Source organism: Gossypium hirsutum, chromosome D12 (assembly GCF_007990345.1).
Source record: "Gossypium hirsutum isolate 1008001.06 chromosome D12, Gossypium_hirsutum_v2.1, whole genome shotgun sequence".
Classification (NCBI taxonomy): Eukaryota; Viridiplantae; Streptophyta; class Magnoliopsida; order Malvales; family Malvaceae; genus Gossypium; species Gossypium hirsutum.
In genome coordinates, this window is record NC_053448.1 from 27,761,442 (window position 1) to 27,781,498 (window position 20,057).

General features: G+C 31.7%; 1 non-coding gene across 1 annotated transcript; it reads left to right on the plus strand.

The window, feature by feature from the left end:
• The first annotated feature begins 483 nt into the window (after positions 1-483).
• On the plus strand, positions 484-589 carry LOC121224767 (small nucleolar RNA R71). The gene has a single exon (XR_005922512.1). It is a non-coding gene; the product is annotated as a small nucleolar RNA R71 (small nucleolar RNA).
• Positions 590-20,057: the final 19,468 nt, after the last annotated feature.

The following is a 20,057-nucleotide window of genomic DNA, read 5'->3' on the forward strand; positions in this document are numbered from 1 at the left end:
TGATTTCTTTCATCCTCGTAGTATCAAATCTCTTCAAAATTCCATAAAAACCATAAAAAAACACCATTGATTTCACTATTGCCCAACTTGTGGGTTTTCTTATTCTTAATCAAACATTCGATTCTCCTTCACCGAAGGTAATGCTTCATTTCCTTGTTAGTTTTTAATGATATCTAGCCTTTTGAATTGAATATTTGTCCATTGAATCAAAATATTTGAATAAATGCCAAAAATTGGATCGTTAATGGTAAAATTCAAGATTTTGTTAATAGATTAAACTAGTTTTAACATTTAAGGAGCTTGAATGCAATCATTTTCATTATATTTTTGTAAAGTTTCTTTACTTTTACTTAACTTCAATAAAATGTGCAAATTGAGTCTTTTATTCTGTTCATTAAGGAACCTCCTACTGCTCCATCTAATCTTGACCTTGCGTACACATCCAACCCATTGTAGAAAATTTACAGTCGTAACCACTCAATCAATCTGTGGTGTGGGCATTTCTAAATCAGCGTCTTAAAAAACTCCCTTGCTTCATGAAAACTTCCCCCTCTAATTATTTGAACGTAGAAATTTCCCTTCTTAGTTTGAGTGTCTTGCTAATGGGGAAGAACTTTTGTAGGAATTTTCCTATGAGTTTGTCCCATGTTGTGATTTATCCTAGTACCTACGAATCTAACAAAGAAAAGGCATTATCAATTAATGAAAAAGGGAACAACCAAAGATGAATAGCGTCATCAATGACCCTATTGTATTTGAAGGTATCACAAAGTTGGAGGAACTATTTTAAATTCTGACTCGAATCTTCTGTCACTGTCCCTGAGAGTCTGGATCATATTTGGCTTGATCTCAAAGTTATTAGTTGTGATAGCTGGCCTCATTATACTTCATAGGACCATATCTAGATTTGATAGCGCATATTCCCTTAGAGCCCTTTCGTTACGTGCCATGAGATTGTTTGCGGGTAATTGTGGTGGTGGTCCTAGGTCTTCTAGGTTATTATTAGCTTCATTGAATAGTGGATTCTCTCGTGGTGGTAAATTACCTCCAATAGCTAACTAATTTTTCATTGGTTGTTACTTTTTTTATCTTGATATCCACGATTCCTTCAGATTATTCTTTTTGGATCTATGGCTGGCTCTATAAGTGTTCGTCTACTACGAGTCATACAGTAAACACAAAGAGAAAATATTAGTAAAAGCAAAGAAGAAAATAAAATCGTAACTATAATTTAAAATTTTCCTAATTATTCTATTAATATGAAAAAATCAAAATTAAATAAATGACATTGCCTCCCCGACAATGGCGCCAACAACTTGACCGCCTTCAAACATACCAACGTCCAGAATAGAAACCCTGCACAAAATATATGAAAAGCGATATCCGCAAGTATACAGGTCATGTCACATCCCAAAATTCTATTAAATGTTGTTATTTATTAAACAAGCATGAGAAGTGGTGTAATAGTTAAGTAGTTTTAGTAACTCCTAAAACACCCAAGTTCTAGCCTCTATAATATCATTTTATTTTTAAAAAAATTCATGCAAAATTTAGTAAACCTTTTCCATGCAAAAATCGCCCATCCTTTCCATGTAACTCATACTTATCATTTTTTTGTAACTCCATACTTTGAATTATGAAAAGATGAAACTCCCTAAGTTAGTATGCATTACTCTCCCCAATTCTCTTGTCTCTCCTCTTGAATGCTTTGTTGGGAGCTTTCCCTTGGTGGTTGTCCACTCTTCCCCCTCTCACACTCTCATTTTGTTTTCTTTTTATAAAATTTTATCTATTTTATCCACCTCTTTCTCCTTGTGCCACCGATATTGGTTGCTCCTCCATGCATTTTTACTAATTTTCCAAATTCAAACCGAAACACCACCCAACAACTACCAAATTACAACTATACAGCCACCACTCCTCCACCATTCAACCATTGTAACACCACCACATCACCACCACATAAAAACCAAATCAATATTCAAATTTCACTACCCAAAAACACATTTCTTTATTTTTTTCTTCTTCTCTTATCTTTCTATTTTCTTTGATCATCTTTTAAAGAACTTCATTTCTTTTTTTCTATTGGGTTTCCATGTGCTTTTTGGAGTTTTCTTCAACCTTGGAAATATTGTCAAATTTTGGGTAATTCGTATCTTTTCCTTCCTCTTTTAATTTTTATTTTTTTTCATATATTCGATATTCATTTCATGAACAATAATCCAATTATTGTTAACTTTTCGTTAAAATAGATTCTCTTACATGTCCAAGTCCTCAACCATAGAAGTGTTCATCTTGATTCAACTTGGAAATAAATGAGTAATTATTAAGTTGTGAAGTTGTGAAGTTGTGGAAGATTTTTATCATGGATAATTCTTTTATTGGAGATAAATGAATACTAACTTTATGAACAATTTCTTTAGGTGCAAATCAAAGTCATAATTCTTTTGGATTGGAGGTGATCAAGCGTTAGTTAGATTTACAATTCAAATTGAATAAGGTGTGGCTTTCATGCAAGTTAAAAACATAAGGTTTTAACTAAAAATTTATCTTTTTATTATACAATTGAAAACATTATGTTTTGTTGTAACAAGTGAATAACTTTATGGTTTCAAGGTAAGTTTTATGGTATAATGTGACAATTATTGTTATGATTTGATAAATATTTTTCTAATCTCATGTTGCGTAAAAATCATGTCTATTTGTCTGCTAAAACGACATAGATTACCATGTATATTGAAACCTACACGTATATAAAAGCATGATTATCATGTTTATTGTTTTTATATATTATTTGTATTCCATGATGCATTTCATGGGGTTGCGACATGTGTAAGGAAGAAGATGTGGCAGCATTAATCTGCAAATTCGGTGGTTTATCCACAACCTACATGTTTTAGCAACTTGTCTGCAAATTTGGTGGCTTCATCCACATATATGTTGGTGTGTTTTGGATGGATGAGTTTTGGGGACTCTTTATGGTGTGTAGTAAAGATGGGTAGGACGTTTTAAAAGAAATTACACAATTTTTGATCATTTTCAAAAGTAACATATTTTAATCCCATTCTTAATAAATTTTTGGATAATTAATCACTGCAAAATGGTGAAATTTATGCTCCTAATCCTTTAAATTCATGTTTCTATACATAGGAGAGCATTTAGGAGCAAAATGAGCAAAAACAGAGAAAAAACCAAATAATTGAGAAGATTTCAGGAGCTACACAGGTTGGGTCTTCCCACACAGGCTGGACACACGACCATGTGTCGGACCATGTAGATTTTGTGATTCGCACTCCAAATACGTAGAAAAATAAAATTTTTAGGTTTTTCGGGCATTCTAAAACCTATAAATACCAAATATAAGAAGAAGGAAAGGGAGTCGTCATAGAATATTAAAGAAAACAACTCAGAAAACACCATTGAAGCAAAATCTGAAGCAGATTTCCACCAAGATTGGAGATCTCCTTTTGATTTCTTTGAAGTTTATTATGAGTTTCTATATTTCTTGTGGTTATACTGTCTTTGAGATTTTTTTATTCACGATTATGAACTAATTTTCTAAATACCTAAAGAAGATAACCCTATGATGAATTTTGTCTTTTGATTTTTATTTTACGCAATAAATACTTGAATCTTTTTCTCAGTTATGTGTGCTTAATTCTTGATTTAATATTTTCAGATTATTAATTCATGTTTGAGGTGCTTAATTTAGAGGAGGAAGAAACCCTGTTTAAAAGTAGATCTAGCATAATTGAGTGGAGTTGCATGCAAACCTAGAAATAGGAAGACACAAATCTATCGAATTAGAGCCAAATCTAATAGGGGAATCCATAGATAGAGTTAATGTGATAATAGGGGTTTTAATTAGAAATAAATTTAAATTAATCAACCAAGAGTCAGTTGCTCTTAGTCTTGAAGAGAGATATTAGCATAATTTAGGGATTTCTACGGATCAAAATATTAAGAGAATAAATTGTTTAATCTAGATTGATAATGATAGATGCAATCTAGGTGGATTCTTTCCTAGGTATTGTTTCACTCCTTTGTTGTTAATCGATTATTTTCTTGATTTGTTCTTTGTTGTGTTCTTAGTTAATTAATTTAGCTAATTTTAGTTTTAACCAATCATTCCAATTTTTAGGTTAAATAATAGATAAAAGGTAATAACTAGTACTTTTAGTCTTCGTGGGAATGATATCTTGCTCACCGTAGCTATATCATTTATCGATAGGTGCACTTGCCTTTGTCGTATTTTTAGTTGGTTTATTGGACATTAATTGTTTTACAAAATTTGCATCGCCATAGATATGTGTTGTGCATAAAAGTGACTATTTTGTATGATATGTATGTGAATATTATTATTTAAGTTATGAAATTCAAACTGAGCGTAAAAGCTCACTGTTTTAGTTTTATAACCTTTTCAGATGATTCACGGGTATAGGACTTAGATTCAGCATGTGGAGAAGTCCCTCAAATGAATTAATTATTAAAATGGTTTATGAACTTTTCAAGTTGTTATTTTGGACATTGGGCAATAACCTTTTTATGGCCTATTTTTACTTTTAGAATTATAAATTGGCATGCATGCATGTTTGATGAGCTTAAAATATTTTAATTTGTTGTATTTGGAATTATTATGATTTTTATTTTCTTTTAAATTTTAATATATGATTTTCTAAGTATTTATAAAGCCCGCTGCGAAAGTTTTTATCAAAATAAATTTAAGACTTATTTAAAGATATTTCAACTTCTTTATTTCAACCTTTTTAAAACGATAACTCGATTCATAATCTCACCATTTCTAAAGATAAGGTTAAAGAGCTTAGTGAGAGAAAGCTTCAATCAAGGTAAGATATGATACTATTTTCATCTCTAAAGTGTTTATTTAAGATATTTAGTAAGGAAAATTGTTAAGAGATGTGTATTAATTATATATATAATTTTGTGTTGAGAAATATTGGATGGATAAGATGATTACTTTGAGTAGATTATTGGGTGGATTCAAGTGTGATAATGATTCAAGAACCTTTGGTTTGGAAAAATTGTTATTAAAGAGGTAAGTATCCTAAGATTTTCTAAGCTTTATTTTAATAAATGTGTGGTTCTAAATTAAAAGTTAGTGAAATAAGTAGTTGTGGAGAAATGACAAAATGTGTTGAGACTTGAAAACATGATTAAATGTGAAAGTGAGTGGTGAAATTAATAGTGATGTTAATAAAAGAGTTTTGATTAACTAAAATTTCAAAATAATTATGAACTGATGAGAAGCATGTTTCAATGTCATTAAGTTCTGAATAAGATGTGCAAAAATTGAATAAAAAATAAACTCTTTATATAAGAGAATAAGAAATGGTGTTGCAATTACCTTATAAACAATTTTAAAAGTGAAACAATGTATAACGGTGTGTGTGTGTGTGTGTGTGTGTGTGTGTGTGTGTTCAAAAAAATGAATCGGTGCTTAAATCCACGTACTTAAAGTGAAAGGATGAACAATTATGAAGTCTCAATTCATTGTTCAATAAGTATTAAAAGTGATTTTTTGCTTTATATGTGAAACTTGATGTTTATATAAAGCATTTATTTAATCAATTGTGAAATGCCCTAGTAGACTTAGTAGAATAGTTAGGATGCAATTGGTAGATTAGTGTGTGTAACACCCCAAAATAGGGCCTAGGAGTTTTAGGGGTATTTTAGGAATTTTAGCCTTAGATTGATCGGATTTTGTGACATGTTATATTGGTAATGTTTTTTATTATGGTTTTTAGAAAATTAAATCAATTCTGAAAATGAGTTTTAAAGACCTTCAATTTTTAAATTTGGATTGATTTGTAAAAGAGTAAAAATTGTGAGTTTTTAAGAGGCAATTAAACTAAATTTTAAAAATCACCCTAATATCATCCCCCACCTATAAATTTCACATTAGTCTCTTCCCCAATATTGTGTGTTGTTGTCCCTTTATTTTAATAAGCCTTTCCCAATCGATTTTGATTCCTAAACTCTACTCATTCGATTTCTATATCACTGAAACCTTAAACCTCCATTAAATACCAAGTAAAACACCCAAAATCACATAGTATTCTCCATTTTCAAGCTTTTGGGATTTTTATCGTCTAAGGTAATGGTTCAACTTCTAAATAGTTTTAAATGTTATTTAGTCTTTAAAACTAAGTTTTTAGCCATTAAATTTCATGTTTTGAATAAAAGCCAAAAATTGGATCGTTAATGGTGAAATTTTGGATTTTGCATAAAAATAATGTTTTAAAGTGTTTTTTAATTATTTTTAACATGATTAGAAGATTTCTAAACTTACTTTGAAGTTTCGTTAAAGATTTCTTGAGTTTTAATGAATTTTAAAGTCAATACTATGAATTGAGTATTTAACTGTAGTTTAAAAGTTGGGAACTAGTCATAGATGAATAATTAGTTGAATGAAACTCGTTTTAGGCGAAAAGATTAAGTATAGATCTAGATATTTGGATTTCAATTTCGTTATGTCAAAGGTTTCGACTACGTGAGAACATAGCTTAGGGCCTTCTATGAGTTGAATGCATTGTTGTGTTGAAGTTCCGAATTCGATAAAACCTTCTATGAGTAGAGATAAAAGCAAGGGAAAGCTAGTTTGAGTTTTTAGCTTTTCGTTGAAAGCATAACTAGTAAGTGTTTGGGATAATTGCTTGTAGATATGATTCAGTGCGTTATTCGGGAATTTAGAAGTACCCTAAATTCTTACTCTAAATTTCGAGTGTAGGCTTTCTCATGCTTATGCTATCTTGTGAATAATGTGCTTATGTGTTTTGTGAATATGTGAATTGAGATGAGATGCTATAACATGTGATATGTGGTTATGATTACCACTGCGAAAGTGCAAATGTGTATATGTTATGTATATGTTAAATGTTAGTGACAGTGTTTTGCTAAAGATGCAAATATGCAATGATAGTAATCGGTAAGTAACTAGTGTTTGATTTCAAATATTTTGGCCATGTGATCTTGAAATCGTTGGACATAGTTGGCATGCCATAGGGTTGTGAGTACTAACCTATATGTACAATGATTTGGGGCGTTGAAGCCTTGGGACATGTTGGAGGGATAAGGGAATATGAGCTAAGCTCGATTCAACGAGATATGTGAGGGGAAATACGGAGGGTGTTAGCTTTATGCTTCACTTTTGGGACATGTTTGACTTTATGAGTCTATGTGGTGTGTTGGAGATCTGTGTATTCGATGAGGTGATGATAGAGCTCACTTTTATGTTTCATAGCTTAAGTGTCAAATTATCTTAAAATTGTGAATGTTATGTGATTATACGAGTATTGTAACATATGCTCAAATGTTATGCGATTATATGAGTATTGTGTTATATGCTTGGATGTTATGTGATTATACGAGTATTGTGATATATGCTTAAATGTCAAGAGATTATATGTATATTGTGATATATACTTGAATGTTAGGTGATTATATGTGTAATATGATATACGCTTAAAAGTGAATATGTTTACCATGTAAAAAGAACTAGAAAATTATGCACGAGTAAGTATATTATGACACTGGTGTTGGAACTGTTGAGGTTGTGCGATATGGTTGTTTCGTTGATGCTTGATGAATTGTTTGCATGGTAGTTATTCTAGGCATTCACTGAACTTGTTAAGCTCACCCACTCCTTTCTTAAAATCCTTGCAGAGTATTGAAGTGCCGGTGTGTGCGGTGTGGTTCAAGGGGTGATCCAAGCAAGTCCTTTTTTGTTATTTCGTAGGTGTTCTATATTTATTTACGTTTTGGGGAATGATGCAATGTGGTATACTTTTTTATAGCCATGTTAACTTCTAGACATTTTGTTGGTTTTTGGTTCAGTTTATAAGGAATACATGTAATTGTTATGCTTGGGTTCATGAACACGAGGATTGATTGATGTTACTTGCTCAAACACAGTTTTGAGATATTGAATTGTTAATTAGGTCATTGAATTGTTAGTTGTTGAATTAATTGATGTATGATGTTTAGGAACTAAATAGGAATGGATTAATTGCATATGTATGTTGCATTTTTGAAGTCTGGGCAGACATATTCGATAATCCAGTTTTAAAATCGATACCTCTGTGTTTTGAAATGTGCAGGAAGTCAGAATAAAGATTTGGTATTGATATCTTTGCTCGAGTATCAATACTCAGGGTTAAAATATCAATATTTCACAACAGGTACCGATAATTTTTGAGACTTTGGTTTTTAACTGAGAAACAGAATGCAAGTTTGGTATCATTTTTCTAGGTGATATCGATACCACTTAAAGAAAATATCTATACCTTAGTGTCAATATCGATACCTACATACCTCATTTGAGAATTTTGCTGAACGAACCATATGCATGTTTTATTATTATTTATAAGACTAATCAATGTAAGTTTAGCACATGATAATGATAACTAACTAGTATGATTGACTTAAGACCTATGCGAATAATAAAGTGATGGATGTTTTGTTAGAATGAACTTTTACTTGTTGTATATGACAAGAGACAATGGTGTGGCATCCTATATTCAGGCTTGGCGACTAGGCTGGTATAGGGTGTTATAGTGTGCACGCTTATGTTCAAGACAACATTTAGTGTGAAGACAACAATTTATGTCGTATGGAATAGCACATAAGTTCATAGTAAGGGCCCTAGTGTTTGGTGTGATAGTTGGGTTGCTCCTTTAATCCAACAAGTGTAAGGTGTTTGGTTGAAATCCCAAGTATCTGAATGTATTTTGCTAAGTTTTACTAAGGGTAAAATGTTTATTTTGGCTAATAAGAATTAATAACGAACATGTCTTGTTATAAGTAAAACAAAAGTTAAGTTTACTAAGTGTTTATTGTAACATCCAATAGTAGAGCCTAGAAGTTTGGCAGTTCTCCAATAGATTTGGCGAGTTGGTGTACGCTAGTAGGTTTGGCGAGCTGAAGTACTCTAGTAAGGTAAGCGAGTTGGGATTCGCCAATAGGCTTGGCAAGTTGGAGTTCGCCAAGAGACATGATGAGATGGTGTTCTCCTAAAGGCTGGGCAATCAGGTATTCACCATTGGATTAAGCGAACTGTAATCGCCAATAGACCTGGCAAGCTGGGGTTCGCCAGTGGGCCTAGCGACATGTAGTCACTATTTTGGGCCAAGAGTCAAAAGTAGGAGTAGTCAAGTAGAGTGATATTGGAATTAAGAAGTCAACTTATATTACAACACCATTCATATACGTAACTATTTCCTACTTCTATTACAAGTAAAGTATCCTAGAATAGTAAAACACTAAGTGCCTATAAATTAAGCCCATTGCCATTAGAAAGTTCATATTATATTATTCCCTAAAATATTCATCGATTATTCTGTTACCAAGTTTAAAGAACCCGACACTTAGCCCTTAGGATCTAAGAACCATCTACAAGTAAAGACAAGAGAAAGGCGAAGCTTGTCTAAAGTTTTAGAAAATTGGTGAGTATTCAAGGATCGCCAATTGTATATGCAAACCATAATGTTAATCAAAAGCTTATTGTTTTAACCTAAGTTCTGAGAGTAAGCCTTCTCTAAAAACTTTTTTTATTGTGTCTTAAATTATGTATATTCATGAACGGTAATATGCGAGCTCTTTATTGCGATCCCTAAATGTTATAAGTATTGAGAGCTCCTTCTGAATTGTAAGCTTTATGTTTTAAGTAAAAGTTTTGACATAATTATCTCCTAAATCTGTTGAATATAATGGCATGCCATAGGATTGTGAGTACTCACCTATATGGTTTGTGTTTTGGGTGTGGAGGCCTTGGCACAGGTTGGAGAGGTAAGGGACTGTTGCGCTTCACTCTATTCAATGGGACATGTTGGCGTGTTGGAGAGTGCTTAACTTTGTGTTAAGCTTATGGGACATGTTAAGACTCTTTGATTCATTATGAAGCGTTATAAAGAGATCCTCTTATTCAACAGGAAAGAATAATTGAACAAGTTTATCTTTTCTAAAAAAACAACGCTTACTGTTTAAAGCTATCTGACAGTAAGTATTGGCAAACTAGGCTTCGTGTAAGAATGGTGAACCCAGTTCACAAGTTTAGTAATTTTTTAATAGCCTTTATTTAACTTATGGTTTGTGCATGATTTGTCGCAAGAACTCACACACTTCTTTCTAAACAATGCAGATAGTTAGATAATAGGGTGAACAGGGGCGAGACGAGTGATCCAGGAAAAGCACAAGTACTGAAAAGTTGAAACAAGCGAACCCCAGATTAAAAGCAATGTGGGATCCTATTCTAGGCTAAAGATATCTTTCTCTTGACTTCGCTGATTATCTTAGGACTTAGTATTTATTATGTTTACTTATTTGTTCCTTTATGTTTATACTTGTGAACTCATACTCTTTACAAACAATAGAATTTTTTAAGTACATGAATATATATAATACAAGTCTGTTTTGATGTTCTCTTAAATAACAAAGCTCATTTGTACTTGCTAAAAATAGTGTTCACCTTAATCACTAGCACGAAATGGAACAAACTGACTAACTCATAAGGAGTTCACCAAAGTTTCTCCGAAGTGACAGGGTGCAAACCTTATCCATTGGTGAACTACTTCCAGCAAACCCTTATTAAACCATGAATAGATAACATCAGAGAAACCATGTGAACCGTATCTAAACACATAGAAGTTATTCACAAACTTACCCTACTCTAAGAAAATGGTATGTACGCGAAGCCTATACGCTTGACCAACCATGTCAAGAAGACTTAGAACACTTAATGAAATAATTATACAAACCTCATGAGAACTGTTAAGCGAACTCTAGAAGAACTATCAAGCGAACACTTAGTAGATAATGCATGAGGCCTTACTTATTTTGCATGTGAGCACTTTCATATTACGTATGCAAAGCCTTACTTATATACATATATGCAAACCCTAACTGTATGCGAGCTATACTGTAAGGAAGTTAGTACTTATGCGATATTTTGTTGCACTTTAAACATATTTTTATGTTTTTACTAAAGGTGTGATGGAGGTTAGGTTGGGTGTTAATGTAGAGTCACTTAGGTGGCTAATGTGGTGTTCCATGGCTCAGGTTTGGCGACCAGACTGAGTATGGGGTGTTACACTTATAACTAGTGTTTAGTTACATGATTTTTAAAGGGTGATAAGAAAATGTTTGATGGTTAGTGGACCTCACATGTGAATGTTAATGTTAGTAACAATGAAATTAGTGAACCAAGAACTTGATTGAAAAATATCAAGAAAGAAATAATGAATATAATTCCATTAATGAAATAAGTAATTAATGACTCAAGTGAGTGATTAACAAGTGAGTAAACAAACAAATAATTGAAGACCATTTTAATAGTTTAAGATGTTTAAATGAGTGGAAACACCCTTGAGATTTAATGAAATAGATGGATAAGAGAATTATATTTTTAAGTGACTTAACTAAGTGAAATAATTTTTAAATTAGGAAATCTTAGTGTACTTACTAAGCTTTCGAGCTTAACGCATTAGTGATTTAAATGTGTAGGTAGAAATCGTTCAGAGATGATTGAACTAGTGACTTGAAGATATCAAATCACCACTAAAGGAGAGAATATTGATAGTAAAATGGAATGTGCATAATGACTTAATCACACATAAAGAGTTGTAACTATTGGATTCATATGGAATTGTGGTCATGTATTTGATTTTAATGATTAATAAGATACTCTTTGATTCCTGAAATTGTTGAGTATGTTTTTATGAATGAAAATGAGTTCCATGAGTCATTTGAATGTGTTTTAAATGATTTGGAACCTATTGGTGCAATATTGAGTTGATTGAAAATGTTTTTAAGCGATTGTAGCCTGAACTTTAATTTCAGGGGCCTAGGGTCCGGTACCCCTGCCCTAGGTATCAATACTCAAGTTGGAAAAATGTAAAAAATTTATAGTACAAAGACCTAGGTACCAATACTTATGCCTTAGGTATCGATACATAGGCCCCTAGACAATGCCATTTCACTATTTTGGTGCTTTTAAGCCCTTCGATACCTGTATTTGGTCCCAAACACTTACAAATCGATTCTAAATGGTTCTAACATGATTTTAAAGCCTTCAAAATGTTTATTTTCTATCTATAATTTTATTTAAATTGTTCTAAGTTATTGTAAAACCCCTATCTTTCTCAACTTGAAAGACCTTGATTTAAGTTAAAGAGCTTCCAACACTTTATTTCTGAATTGGACAAGTCCTTATATGTATCCCATAGCTCAAATTAGTTTTCAATCATATTTATATCTATATGAACTTTGTTAAATCAATTCAAAGAATATTAAGTGTTGCAAAACAATCTCTTTTATAAAAGAATTTTTTTTTGTACAAGTTGAAAAAATGCTTCGGTGGCACCTCACACTCGTGCCATACATTAGGACGAGTGAAGGGTGTTTCATGGTGTAACGAATTAAGTCGTACGAATAAAGGAAAGTACAACTTCTTTATTTCCTATTAACACAAGTATGTTTGTTAGTATATTAAAACCAATTAAAGCAAACAACAGAAGATAACTTTAGATGCAAGGAAAAATGATTTTTCTTTTTAAAAGACCTAAAAAACAACTACCCATTTTGAGTTTTAAAGAAAGACCTAAAAAAAAACTACCCATTTTGAGTTTTAGTTTCTGGTGTTCTAGGTGTCCAAATATTATGAAAAATAGGGTTGAGCCTCTTAATTATGAAAAGAAGATTTGAAATTTTACATTTTGATATTCAAAAGGATGAATAAAATATTATATTTTTGGAAATTTTTAATTAATTATTCAAATGTCTATGTAAATTATGGAAATTCAAATTTTTTTGGAAAAAAAAACACCATAAATTTATGAATAATTAAGGCCAAGAAAGCAAACCTTGACTTTTCAGTAACAATTCGCAGTCAAGACTTCTTGAATTTTATTAGGCAACATATAGACTATTCAAAGGATGGTTTAAAGATCGAAAAAAAACCACACTTTATTACCAATTTGATGTAGAAATTGAGATCAAGATTGAAGTTCAAAAGGAATTAAACTCAAAGTGATCAGCATGATTAACTCTCTAATGACTCGATGCACAAGCTTTTAATAATCACTGAAATTTTCTAGCAAATAATTGAGATTGGATAATGATAATAAGATGAAAGAATAATTAAAGCACAGAAGAATGAAAGAAAGATTCCTAAGTTTGGAAAACAAAATTGATCATCTTAGAGCATAAGTAAGCTTGCAGCACAAGGACTTTAAGGTTGAATTAAAATATGAAAATTAATCAAGACAAATGGAATATATCAATAAATTTCTTGAATTGAAAATAAATAAATAAATAATAATTAAAATGAATTATGGAATGAAGAACCAATTTGCTAAAGGTAGATGGGCAATGATAATTAAGAAGATAGATTATCTAATCCCCCTTTGATGTTTTGATTTTAACACCAACAAAGGACTTCAATCAATCTTTAATCAAACCTCCTAATCAAGTTATTAGGCTTATTGAAGTTATGAAGAATTCTACCAACAACTCTTTAAAAGATTCAGTTGAAATTGCCATTAGCAAAAATCACAAGAAAGAAATCCTAAAGGAACTCCCTTGGAGTTATTCTATTTAGAATAAAATTAATCATACATAGTTTTCAATAAATTTTAATGATATATATAGGTAACAACTTGTTTTTCAGTGGTGTCAGAAATAGTGGTTTTGGTACCACAATTCCGATAAGTGGGTCTGTAAATATTATTATTTAATATTTATGATTCAAATATAGTAAAATAGTGAATTTTGATTTGATAAATTTTGCTAATTGGATAGTTAATTAAAGTACAAGTGGTTTGACCCTAAAAGTAGTGGTTTTGAAAATTGAGGTGTTCGGACCTCGTTTCTATAAACCAAGCCTTTAAATATTTTTATTCAAAATTTACAGAATTTTTATATAGATGAATTAAATTTTGGTCCAAAAATTTTAGTGAATGAAGGGTTAATTAAGGTATAAAGACTAAATCATAAAAACCACAAAAGTTAAATAAGTATTGATTTTTATTTATTAAAAGACTAAGTTAATAAATGTTTAAGGGTTTAAGTGGAAAATTGACCATTTTTATTTGAAATGGACAGTTACTAAATAATTTTAATTGTAAAACATGCTAAGTATATTATTAAATTAATGATAATATGTAATAAAACATAAATCAAAAGACATCATCCTTTTCCATTTTCTTCTCTACACAGAATGTTCACCATTGTTAATTAAAGGGAAAGCTTTAAACATTCAAACTCTTTCGACCTTTGAATGTTCACCTTTGGATTCTTATTTTTTTTTGTAAACTTGATGTTTTCTGAGATCATTGTAGCTCGGGTACTAAATCATAAAATTGTCAAAGATTTGAAAAGTTACCAGTGCTGAATTTTCATATTTTTTATGTTAAATGGTTGAGTTTGAAGCTTTGATGGAAAATAGGACTATTTTATAAAGTGGATTTTGTTAGTTTTGAGTTTAGGGACCAAAATGAAAATATGTTGAAATTAGCATGAAATTCTTAAAATTATAGATTCTTGAAGGTTGTATAGGGATGAGATTAAATTCAGGTTAAAAGTTTTGGGTTTAAATGTAAAAAATATGCTTGTTTCGGTTTTAGGAACTAAATTGAATAAAAAGAAAAACTTTAGGGAAATTTTGAAAAAGGAATAAAATATGTCATATACATAAAATGAGATGATTTAAAGTTTTTGGAACTGATAATTGGAAATAAATTACTATATAGATCAAGAATCGGTAGATAATCGAGGAAAAGGAAAAATTACAAATTAGTCCAAGACAATCATGCTTTTGTTGTTTGTCGCTGGTAAGTTCATATGGTATAGTTATGTGTATATTTGTAATGTTCATATTTGAATTGTGTAATTTGTGATATTGAATGTATTTGAAATATTTACAAACTGATATGAAGGTGAGAAAAATGACTAAATTGAAAATTATTATGCTAATATGTGTACTGAACCCGGATGAACATAGGTTAGGATACAATTGGCATGCCAATAGAGTTATTTCATGCACTGTACAGGTTTGACATGAGATAAGATGATCATGTACTATTTATTCACTAGTCGTACCGGAATCTAGCATGTGTTGCGAATTACCGAGTTTTATTTACAATGAACAGGTGTGTTTCTAAGGGAGGATGTGTAGCCTATGGGCTTGGCACTTAGTGCCCAGGTGTGTTTATGGATGGTATGGCTCATACGAGCAATCTGATATGTTTTAGGTGGTTACCCATGTATCCATATCTGTTCATTATAGTTCATCGAGCTAAATTGATATTGCTATTGGATAAAGATGAATGATAAAAGTATTGAAATGAGATAAAGTATAATTATATAATGTAAAAGTGCACATGTTCAATGACTTGATGTTATACCTTTTTTTGAGTTTGAATTATATCAAAAGAGATGTTTCATGAGTTTTATTTATACGATGAACTCACCTAAAGAAATGAATTGTGTAACAGGAAAAATTATTTAGTTAACTATGTTATTTTGTATTTGTGGGAATTAAGGTAAGTGGTAATGTTTCGAACCTATGAAGTTACTAAGCTTATTAGACACTTACTTTGTTTCGTTTTTTGTTGCTTGTAGTTACCATTTTGTGTAACTTGATGATCAGATCATCCTGAAGATCACACTATCTAGCTATCGTCTTGGTAGACTTTTAATTGTTCAATTTGATTACGTGGCATGTAAATAGGAGCTGAATTATATCTAGGCATTTTGGATTGAAAGCTAAGTGTTTAACGGTATTGTATAAATTATTTGTGTTTGTTGGCATGTGGCTATGACATCTTATGGCATAGAAATGGTAATTTTGAATGTAATTGTTAGGTGTGTGAAAGGGGATAGATTATTATGAAGTTTTGGTAGGTTTGATGATGATATGGAATGACTGAAAATGTGAGATTTTTTTTGGTGGAAATGGTATAACATTTTGATGATTGGATTAGATGTTATAAGTATGATATGTGAGTTTAAGCTTGTTGTCAAATGATAAGTTATTAGTTTAATGTAATAGTCAACTTTAAGATGATAGAAATTCGTATTTTAATTGAATATTAGGCATATGCATGGCTATGTTCTAATTTTTCATGAAATGGGGATGTATTTTAGTATTGGTTAATGTTGTGTGATGGTGCCTTGAGGATATTGGTTAGAATTAGGAAAAATGATATGTTTTGGTATGCTTTCGGTGCATTTTCAAAAGGTTTAAAGATTGGTTAAGTGTAGACATATGGCATATGTGATGATTTGGTTTTGTAACTTGCATTAGTAGGTACCTATTGACACACACAGGCTAACACAGGATCATGTGTCACACACGGGCATATGATACGCCTGGGTGCTCTTTATAAATTGGGAGATTCTAGGTTGACATGGATTTCAGTTTGTTACATATGCTGGTCGTGCCCGTGTGGTACTGTATATATGGTTATTCGATTTCCACACGGTCTCAATCTCTCACACAGCCCAGCCATAAGATCGTATGATTTTTTGTAAGCTTTTGCATCTAGGTTCACGCGCTTCAATGAGTTACCCCATCATGTGACTCTAGCTTTACACGCTTGCAGTTTTTAGCACGATCTAGGCACAAGACCATGTGACCCTATTTTGTAATTTTTCCCTAGTTGTTTAAAAGTTTGTAGTTTAGTCATTATTTTTACTTGGGTCAACATAAGAGCTTTCGTAAGCTCTATTAAGACTCGAATTTCTTTGAAAATCATGTTAAACTTGGAACATGAATTGTTTTGTTATTATATTGAATGCTAAAGTTAAAAATGTATGTGACTTATTTTGTTCGCTATTGTAGCATCTTGTAGCTCAAGTTTGGCAATGGATGGGTGAAGGGTGTTACAATATATACATCCGCCAAAGATAGGGTGGTAATCCAAACTTTTAACATATGAATTCAACTAGAAAGACTCCAAGGTATTTTTATTAAAATTCACTAAGTTTGCAAGAACTTACAAATTGTTTGTTCATGTTTCAGGTCCTGCTATGTGAATGAGTAAGCTAGGAGGGACCAAGCCAGGGATACACCAGAGAAAAACGGCAAGTTGGAATATTATGCATACAAAGGACCTCTTAGAAGTATGGCATATAGTTCTCTACGCTAAGAAAAGTCTGTCTTTAACAAACTTTTGGGTTGTAATGTACTATATTATTTTTAAGAGTCTATTGTATTCTTGAATGTTATCTTTATATCTCTTTTGTTCAGAAAGATTTTATTAAAATAATATAAAGAATGTTGGAAAAGGATCATATATAGATGGTTTAAAAATTTATGTTAAGTGTTTGTATGTCGTAACATTCTATATCTGGACCCGGTGATTCGGGTCGGATAAAGGTGTTACACCTAGATTCTAGTACGATGAAGTCACCATGACTTTAGAAAAATTAGAATTAAATTGAGTAAATTAACTAAATTTATATTAATTAATTAATTAAATTATATTTTGATAATAGAAAAATGTGTATTGGGTTAGTTTAAAGACCAAGAAGAAGCATATAGTTGTACCCAACAGACGAATGTGCCCAATATGGCCATCTAATACATGATGGCCTACAAGCTCTAGTCCTAGAAGAGGATGGTGCTACCCAATATGTGTAGTTCTAGTGGGACTATGTAGTTTTTATAAAAATTTTATTATTTCGTTACTTCTTGTTCTACTAGAACTCTTATGTTTTTCTCTATAAATAGAAACTAAGGGATAGGTAAAAAAATAACCACTTTAAGCATTCTTACCTTGTCAATTTTTGGTTTCTACCCATAGAGAGAAATTGATCTTCCCCACTAGAACATCAATAAAGTTTTCATTTTGTTAATCGATTTTTGAATTTAGAGCTCACACTCTAAGAAAGACAAGGGTTCGAGAATAATAGAGAAGATTGTGCTATAAAACGATGAGAAACAACCTAGATCCCCTAACCGAAAAAACAGGTACTAATTTAGTGAAGGGTTTATTGCTATAAATAACATAGGCTCGATTTTTTTAAAAAATCCACTATGCAACATAAACTATAACATCCCAAAAATAGAGGGTTAGTAGAATAGGGTTTGTGCATTGAGAGGGAGTGACCATGCCTTAATTTTTTAAAATTATCTATACATTTTTAGGAAATAAATGAGGTATTGGTTTGTTGGTTAAGTCTTAGTGTAATGTTTCTTGAAACCCAAGTTCAAATCTCTTCTCTGGCATTAGTTTTATTATTTTTGTAACACCGCAAAATTTTAATTTTAGGTATTGACTGTGTGACACAAAATATATGTCTGCTTTAGTGGTTATGTGTTCTAGGTGTGTTTGGGAGGTCCCAAGTTCAAGCCAGGACTTGAGAAAATTATGGTATTTTTATGAATAAGCCCTATCTTTGGTCAGTAGGCTTTTAAGTAAAAGTTGGCAAATAATTAACAGAATGGGTCTGTTGGTTTGGTGGATAAGTGGAGTGTTGGTGTGAAGGAGGTCCTGTGTTTGAATCTTGGCATGGGCATTATTTTTGCTCGTGCATCCAAGAGAGTTTGAGATGGACTAAAAATCTGAGTAGTGGATTTAGTGGGGAGTTTGATGATGAGAAATAAAGGATTGGGGTGGTTATCAAATATTTTGTTCATCTTCTCTTCTTTCATTTTTGCTTTCCCCAAAATCCCTCCACCCTCTTATAGTTTTTCTCTTCATTGCTACCGAATTTCTACTCTCTTTCACCCATCATATTCTTGATTTTTCTTTTTTCACTTTGCCTCGTGTCGCTCCACATTTGTCTGCGATCGTTTGATAAGTTTTAGATAAGTGATTTGTCTTCGTTTGTTAACTTTCTTCTGAAATGCTTTGTTTATGTCAATTAGGGGAGGATTCTAGAGCTCGTAATCACCAATCGGAGTCTTACTTTGTGTGGGAATTACTGTTCATCAGTTAACGGTAAGGTTTAGTCACTTATGGGTTAAAACCTCGATACGAGTTCAATTTGGGATCACGTTATGTGAGATTAAATTAGTGTTATTTGTCCAATTATAGGCTTTGGAGTGCTCGAGGACTGTTTGAACATCAAAGAAAACCAAGTGTGTACTCGAAACGCAGAAAACGAGATTCAGTGAAAAGCCAAAATTGCTCGCTGTTTGGATAGCAGCAGTAGGCTAACTTTGAAAAATCACCATAAATTGTGAAAATCGAATTAGAGGATGAACAAAATATGGAATTAAATCTTATTGAGTCTAGTTTCTCATAGAAGAAACTATGAACAAAATATGGAACTAAACCTTATTGAGTCTAGTTTCTCATAGAAGAAACTATGTAAGTAATGGAATTGTAAATCGTGAGATATAATAAGTTTTGTGAGACAAGGTCAGAATGAACTCGGGTTCCCCTGTTCTGACTTTGGAAAATTATCAAAAACTGGAGAAAAATAATTAGGGGTTAAAATTTACATGTTTAAATTATTAATGAGTCTATTCTCAATATAAACAAATGGTAACATCATCCAAATTTTGTACTAAGTGATAATTAATTTTTAGTGAAGAAAGGTCGAAGTTGTTAGATAGCATAACAAGGGTAAGATTGAAGATTTTACTGTACTTATTGTCTAAACCAAAAGTTCTAAATATTTTATGGTAGAAAGGTATTTAAGTCTAGTTTCAAATACATCAAGCGGACTTTCATTAGGAATTCTATAGCTCAAGATATAAATAATTTAGTAACAGTGACTCAAGTAGACAGCTTTGATGGAACATATAAGTAAATAGTAAAAACATATATGAATAATTTAGCTAGCACGGGTTACATTAAAAATGGATCACGCAGCCAGGGAAATTTTGGTCGAGTAGGCCACACGGGCATGTGGGCCCACAGAGCAAGTCACATAGGCGTGTGAGCCCATTTTTCTGAAAAGTTCTATAATGTTGCACAGGTCACCCAAGTCGACTGTGGACCTACTGTAGGGTCGGTAAGCTTTACTTAAACCCCTATATGTGTGATCTGTCTTTCTGATTTCTATACCGAGCATGACTTACGATATTTGAA